Here is an 8,541-nt window from a genome sequence, read left to right on the forward strand (position 1 = left end):
CCTATGGTACTGCAAGGCATTCTAGTTTTTTATTGTTCTCCCCTCAAAAGGAACGCGTCTCTGAGGACCCAAACATGCTCAAAAACTCCTGAAGATGTTCACACACATCAGGACCTGGGCCATGGGCCTTGCACACCTGTGACCCAAAATGGCTCTGGAGCGCCCCCTACAGAACCGGCTCTGTGGAGGCTTCAGGGTCATTAACAAAGAAGTGTGTTAGTTGTTCCCTTTGGCCCGTATCAGTGACGGGTCGACGGTGACACCGTTGACAGAACATCTCTGCCTTTCATGGCTGCAGCTCCAGCTTGAGGTGAGAGCTGCTGCACGTCCTCCTCATCCACCAGCGCTGCTCTGCATGGCAGCTCCACGTACAGCTGAAGTTTTTAATCATGTCTGTTTGTCCCGTGGATCAGAAGTGCTGAGATCAGTGTGGACAGTCCAGGAGGCAGCGCTGACCCGGTGACGTGGTTCCACTCAGACGCTCTAATCCCCGTCCTGCTGCAAGAGCACGTATAATCAAGGCAAGTGGTGGCAGAGAAATTAGAACGTAATGGGCACATATGAGAGCTGCTCGCGGCCTCTTGCTTGTCAGATCTCCTCCACCTTCTACACCTTCTACACCTTCTACACCTTCAGCCTCCTTCTGTGAATCAATAAGGTGCAGTTTGGAGTCCATCACCAGCTTCTGAGGGCCACAGATGACCCTGAGCTCAACAGGCACAGACAGAACAAGTCTCATTTAGAAGTGTTGAATATATTTGTCATAAACTCCAGTTGGCAGAGAATCAGCTTTATTATTGTTTTAAAACTCAGTGGATGGGTTGTAGCTGGTACACGTCGCTTTCTGCTGCCATGACAGATGTTAGCAGGACCGTGCTTTGGTGAGCTTCACAGGGCACCATTCAGCTACCACCAGTGTATTATCATAATAGTATTACTAATAATAATATAGTATGTTCTGAACTATCTCCACAGGCTCATGATGTCAGAGCGAAGCCAAAAGTAAACTCTTCAAACTTGGAGTGTTCGATCCACCACAGTTGTCTTCCCCACAGCCTCTGATGAGACATCAGGTCTCTTACAAGACGTTAAAATGAACTGCAAATAGTTTTACTATTAAAAAGAAAGGATCTTTTGTCACAATAAGTTCAGTGTAAATGTTTTATAATATAGCCTTCCAGTGTAATGATGGAGAACCGACGTGCTGCTGGTGCTACTTGCAGGTTTTCCATCTTTATCAGCTATGACTGACCTTTAGTGTTTAGCCACACCTCTATCATCAGCTCAGGACATCCTAAAGCTGCTGTTCAGGATGCATCCGACTGAGGACGTTTGCTTCTATCTGGTCTTATGAACAGGTAAATCAGTTGGGGGAATGTGTTCCTATTCAGCACCTCATATATCTGCAGAGGAAGAGTCGGTGTAGAATGGCTGGACAGAAATGTGAGAGAACAGGTGAGCTCATCTTTGCTTGTCAGACAAACTGTAATGTTGGAGCATGTGCAGATGGGTTCAAATTTAAAGGAACATTTCCAACATCAGGTGTTTCTCCAGCACGTGCTGCCAGAACAGCTTCAGTGGCATCCAATCTCAACAACATGCTGGTCCATGAGGTTCACTGAGAACGGTGGTGGAGACACGTCTAACTCGTTGGTCCAAAGTCTCCCAACGCTGCCCGTCTGGTTTTACTTCCTGTCTTTCTGTCTGACTGGTTCAGCTGTGTCTTGTCTTCCAGTCAGCACCTGCAGATAGTCTGGTTTTGACCTCATAATCATACTGCATACCATGAAGTGACCTCTCCTGCCCCTGTGTGGAGACGTTTCCCCAGAAGAGACCATCAGGACAGAGAGGTTTTCTAACAGGATTATCACCCACAACAGCTTTGTTTGAATTTGCAGTGACACTTCTTTCTCAGGTGACAACTGGACCCAAACCCTGGCAGCAAAATGCCTCCCACAGCACCCCAGGGCCCACAGGTGAGCTGCCTGCAGGCTGAAGCCCTCAGGCCTGTATGGGCCATGCACTCATCTGTTGGTGGGAATATGGTTCAGGATAACCCATCGGACGTGTTCCACATCTCTGTCAGCCAGTCCCTGTAGTTTTTGTACGACTGGATTCTCCTCAGCCCTGTGATGAAGGGTGTATGGGCTGCGACCCGACCCTGTCTGTGTAGCTGTCAGCGGTTCTTGATCATCCTTACGTTGGCATTCTCAGTCACCTAAACAAGAGCTGCTTTTCCTCACATAGTGGACGAATGCATGAGCATCACACTCAATACATGTGCACTGCTCTTTTTACAGATGTCTTCTCTGTTCATCACAGTGTTTGTTGGTTTTGTTTTTTTAATCAGCATTAGATAGGAGCTGCTAAAGAGAGACGGGGACGAGGGAACCAGGGAGCCCACACAGGAAACTCCTGCCGGCTCAGACGTCTGTGGATGCTGTCGTCCCAGCATCCACCAGGACCCTCTTTTAAAAGCACATCTTTTCCTCTTGTCTTCAGGACACAAACTCAGAACCAGTTGAGGCTGGTATACATTTCACAGAGCCATCTGTTTAGATGCTTCTGCGTTTGTTCATTTTCTCCTCCTTTATTTGGATTAATGTGTGTGAAAGGAGCTCAGATTTATCAGGAGACACGTTTAAGAGAAACAGCTCCATCTAGCTGGAATGGATTCATATGATCTGCTTGTTTCCTCTCTTTTCTTTCTTTTCATGTCTCCTTTAGTGTCTTTCTGACTTCTATCCGTCCAGAGTGACCGAAGCTCTGCAGCTGGACCATCAGACATGTCCAGAGTGTTTATCAGAACCAGTGTGCATCCCGACTGAGGCCGGTAATGAAGTGAACATCACCTCGCTGTCATAGAGCTGTTGTTTCAGTCATATTGTTTTGTGCTTCTGTCTTCCAAGAGGCAGACATGTTCTTACTGTTGCTGTAGATGCTGTAAGTCACAGTAAATGTGGATGACGGGACGGAGCTCATCACCTGTCCGGTCCGCTGTCGTTTGACCTCGTGGCTTCTTTGGAAATCTGATGAGAACAATTGTTGAGTATTTCCTTCACTTTTTCCTCTGATGATCAGTGTGCTCTGTCTGCCTGTGTGTTTGACACTAGCGCCCCCTGTTGATCCTCTGAGTCAGTCTGAACATTGAAAGTTCATTTAATTCTTACCACACATTTAAAATATATGGACACGATACAAACAAACATTTACATTCACCTGTGGACCATGAAGACCACAGTAGCCTGGAGGTACCAGTAGCTTTACAACTTCTAATGTTCTGGAAGCTTTTCTATGAATCCCTGAAACACAGAAGACCACCGTGCATTTGAGTTCCTTCATGTGTTTAATCTAGGCCTTGTGCTGCGGGAGGGGTACCTGGATCTGGAACGTCTGGGGGAGTGGTACCGGTTGAAGTAACGTGCATGTAAAGGCCAGGACCCAGCATATGAATGCTGCTGATTGCTGCCACGTCATTGCAGCTGGTCCATAAACATAATGCAGGCGCTGGAGTGTTCAGTACCAAAGTAAATAGAAGGAGTGAAGGAGCGTGCTGCCTGCTGGACGCCACCATCATCACAATAGATTTACCAGTGATGTGTGGAGAACTGTTTGAGTCTGGGGGCTACAGACAGTGCTGGGGACAAAGAAAGGCCATTCCACATCATGTGCTGCGTCCATCAGACTGAATGAAGTCGCAGCGCAAAGACAAATTGAATTCTCCATTCTCACATGAGCCATGATGGCCTTTTTAATGGGAAAGGCAGAGAAGCATTTATTCCACATTCAGCACAGCGCTGTCAGCCGGTGGACTCTGCTGGTGTCCAACCTGTCAGAACCAGTTCAGCTTGGTGTTCTGAGAGAGCTCTATTCAAAGGAAACCGGGTTGGGTCAGACCCTCTAGGAAGTCTTAGTGAAAGCAGATTCATGACTGTTAATGAAACGTGTTCATGCTTTGTTTTGGCCTTTTTGCCTTTATTAGCTAGGACAGCTGAAGGAGAGACAGGACAGTGGGGAGGAGAATGGGGGAGAATGGGGGAGAATGGGGGAGAATGAGGGAGGAGAATGGGAGAAGGGGTTGCAGCAAAGGGCCATGAGCGGGATTCGAACCCATGACCGCTGCATCAGAGACTACAGCACCTGTATGTGGGTTGCCAGCTCAACCAGGTGAGCCCAAAACGTGTTCATGCTTAACAGCTCAGAGGAGTCATTACAAACATGGTGTCTGTATTTACATCCTGTCTCTGTGCTCCACTAGTAAAACCCTCTCATGGACCACTTGGCTGCAGCTGTTTGTTCTGTATTATCACTGAATGTTTTGCATTGTAAGAACTCTTCATTAATGACTGACTGACGAGGATTCATGGTTGCTGATGACTTGTTGCAGCGGCCTGCATGCCGTCTGTGAGCTTTATCTGCTCTCAGGGTGTCGCTCTGGTTTAGACAATAGACCAGAGAGGCAGCTGGAAGTCAGCTGTCGCAGCCAGCGAGAAGGTTGGCTGCTGAGGGATGCTGATGCACATGCTCCATGATGGAAGCGTGAAAATGCTGAGCAGCGATGTATGTGCTGCAGTGTATGTGGTGTGGAGCGATGAGCAGTCAGACATGAATTACAAAAACACTGAAACTCCACTGTACCCCACTAAACACCTTCTAGAAGGTCCAGGCAGCTACGTTGCTATTATCACTTCAAATAAACTAGAATAAAGTTCTGAGTGTGAGGCTTAAAGGACGGGTGCTTTAGTTGATCACATTAGCGGTGCAGCTTCATGCGCTCTGTATCATCTATAGATCAGAAAGAAGAGTTTAGCTGGAGCCAGCTTTTAGCTCCATCCACGTTATTTACGACCATGTCTGACCAAACACTCATACTGCTCCTTACAGTTGTATTTAAAGTGATTGTTTAGTGCCAGTATTGCCGTTATTAAACTGGGTGATAGTTCATCTAGAATCTGTAGCTGCACATTCTGTGAACTGCTCCAACTTTCCCTCCTGATGTCATTTCATAATTAATTTCATATTAATTCAATATGCCTCTTTAATAAAGTCCTCAGCTATCTGGAATGCAAAGGAGTAAAACACTGTGATTTATTTGCCACTCTGCTATACTGCCAACATTTAATAGCTGGTGGGTTAATTGTAAAGGCACACTGAGGGTCCCCAGGAAAGGATCAATCACACACAGCTGTAATAATGACTCTCTAATGGTTCATTGAGTCTGCCTTCCTGCCCTGCAGAGTCCGCCTTCATGCACACATCATGGCCAACTGTGGGGGAGATTTCTACCTCCATCTACTCCATGACGGGCATATCAATTCCTGCAGCTCACACCATGTGTAATAAATCAGGAAGTGTAACACAGACGGCCTCAGAAGTTCAGTGTGCAGAATCGCTCAACTTGGAAACTCTTGTAGGCATCGGGTGTCGGAGGATGTGGTGTGTAGGGGCAGTGCGCTGCATCGCGATGTGTTATTAATGGTCTGGATTAGCAGCTTGTTATTCATGGGAAGTGGGCCTTGAAGAGTTAGCAGAGGAGGCTGACTGGAGGGAGCAGGGCAGCTGGTGTAAGGTAGCAGAGAACATGTGTAAAACCAGCCAACCAGGGACAGCACAAAACCCAGCGCTCAAAAGGATCTTCAAATGAGAGATATTCTGATTTTTATAAAGGTTTCTGAATGTGTGGGTCTGTCTGGTATCAGGACATACGCTCAACAGCTCATGTGTGACCGCTGCACAGGTTTTCCTTTCCAGACCAAGTCTCAGTGACACACTCGCCCTTTCCTGACCCCAAAGCTGACCTTACATTCTATTCTATTCTATTCTATTCTATTCTATTCTATTCTATTCTATTCTATTCTGTTCTGTTCTGTTCTGTTCTATTCTGTTACATTTCACACGTTGTTGTGGAGACTGAATGCTGAAAGCTTAAAGACACATAAACATGACATGTGAACGGTCCCTGATGAGGCCGGTTAGACGCAGTCTCTCTGCCAACTTATATCCTCTAAAAAATAAAAAATAAAAGCCTGTAACCAGAGGAAACGGATCAGACACGTGACGGTACCCGGCCACTGACCCGCTGCTTAAATGTTTGGTAGTAACTGGACCTCAGAGATGCAGGTGTCTCTGGTGCAGTATGAACAGTTTATACCACGATCACTGCTCTTTAATGTCTCCATGTCACCAGGACGTGACCTCCAGCACCGACTCGCTGTTCTCCTGTTCAACCAGGTGAGTCACCATGAAAAGGGAGGAACACTTACATGACTGCTGACATCATTTTGTAAAAAAATGTTTTCATTTTCACTTTTCTTTAAGTTGTCTGAAGAGCCCAGCTAATGCAAAGCACCACAGGAGAACTTGTCCGGGGGCAGAGCGCTTCACTGGCTCAGGACATCGATGACTCTGAGCAGCTCTGCTGGCGGGTGGAGATCCTGAGACCTGCTGTCTGGTCCTGTCCCTTCAGTGATGACGAAGCTTTAGGGAGACAGACTTCTGCAGTGATGAGGTTCTGGACACGCTGCTGGAGGAAACACAGCCGAGTCGGTGGCTTCACTTCAGACAAACCTTCAAAAGGCCCTTGTAGCGCTGCTCTCCACGTTTTCTCACTCTTGTTATTTTCTTGGTTAATTCACCATTGCTACCTTAATGTGAGCTGTTTAGTACCTAGTAACCAGTTTTCCTGTTCTGGCCCGTCCACACTGATAGCTATAGAGATCACTGTACAGGTGTGTGACCAGCGCCAGCCTTCTGAGCCGGTACCGTGTGCTCCAGCAGCTCTGTATCCATTCAGACAGAAAAGAGCAGAAACGTATCCAGGCAGAGAGAAGCTGCTCTGAGGTCTCTCTGAAGGTGATCCCACCATCGCTTCATCGCTGTCATCGTTCATTTGTGGTGAACTAGAAGCGATTCACTGTGTTCGGGCTACATGCTCATCATTACGTTCATTTCTCTGTAAACGAACTCAACTCTGAACAGAAGGACACATGCAGGGAAACGGACCGGAACATGTTCTATGATCACAGTGATGGATAATCTGACTGTTGGAACTGAGAGGCCAGCGGTGGGGAACGTACCTGCAGCTTTGTGCACCTTTTAGCTAGCTCGTCGAGGCTGGCTACATTAGCTACTAGCCTAGCCTAGCCTAGCCTAGCTGCTGCTGCTTCTTCTATTGATTTGGCGGTTGGCATCCAACGTTCAGGTGCGTTACTGCCACCTGCTGGACACACAAACACATTACGGACCCTGTAGGACGGGTGTGTTCCGGGTCTATGGCGAGGCCGGCTACATGACTACATGGGAGGTGTAGACTTCACGAGTTTTGAACAGAGTAGTGGCCATGAAACCAAGAGAATCAAGCTGAAGGCTAATGAGGCTTTTCTTTAGGGTTCGGGTGTGTGGGAGCACTGGGACCAGTTACTTCACGTTGATGGCAATCAGATCTTAAAACCAATGCAAGGCAGGACACACACCAAGAGACTGGGCAGGATGGTGGGTCATTCAGAACAGGATCTCCCACCCACTGAAACTAAACTAAGACGAGCCGCTCCTTCATATCAGGTCACACGGGGAGAAGGTGTGTGATGACGTCCGTTCATAAATCAGAGGAATTAGGCCACATCGTGTCTCCTGGCTTTAGTCCCAAGTGAAGCCGTGTTTCACACAAAGGAACAAACGTCCTGTAATAAGTATGACGGAAAACAGCCCTCTGCCTCGGTGCCTTCATGGTCTGCTGGAAACGGACCTGTCAGAGCCCGTCTGGCTGCTGCTTGATGATCCAACTGCAGGTCATTATCTAAATTCTCCATATTTGACAAACTGTCATCTTTCTCATGAAGGAAGTAGTTTATTAACATCTGCCCTCGTTCTCCTCCTCCAGCTCATATAAATCCCACCACGGGGTATTACTGTACGCTGTATGAAGGATGACTGACAGGGACACGCTGGGCAGCATTCAGCCAGTAAAAATCCTTTTCATACTCCTTCATGTGAATCCACAAATGGTATACAATCAGTCGTCATGAGGGACGCAGACGATAAGAGTTCTGGGTCCAGATCAGTGTACGGATCGCCATCTGCTCATAATGTAAAGCTGAAGCAGATATAACATGGTTGGTGTCATCTGGCTGTCTTTGGAGATGCTGTGCTTTCTGAGGGAGCAGACTTACTTTTTATACATACGTGTTGGAGACGAATCCATCATCAGCACAGGGAGCACAGGTGGTGCCTCCTGTGCTGAACAGAAAACACATTTTACACACCTCCAGCGACCCAGCAAGAACATGAACCCCACCCAGCTTCCATCGAGCAGCGACCAACACGAGTGGGTGCAGTGTGAGGAAGTCCTGTTGGGTTCAGGAGGCTGTCGGAGCAGACAAACCGGAACAAGGGGAGTCCACAGATGGTTGTCTGAGCCATGTCAGCTCGCCTTCACTCTCCCCTCAGTGTATTCCCATTCATGTTTGATTTCTTTCTGTACGTTGTTTTGTTGCATCGTGGTGCGTCTCTCTGTCTGCACCTCTGACTCCAGGACAGCTAAGG

Source organism: Stegastes partitus, unplaced genomic scaffold, assembly GCF_000690725.1.
Source record: "Stegastes partitus isolate 25-593 unplaced genomic scaffold, Stegastes_partitus-1.0.2 Scaffold726, whole genome shotgun sequence".
In the NCBI taxonomy this organism is placed as follows: Eukaryota; Metazoa; Chordata; class Actinopteri; family Pomacentridae; genus Stegastes; species Stegastes partitus.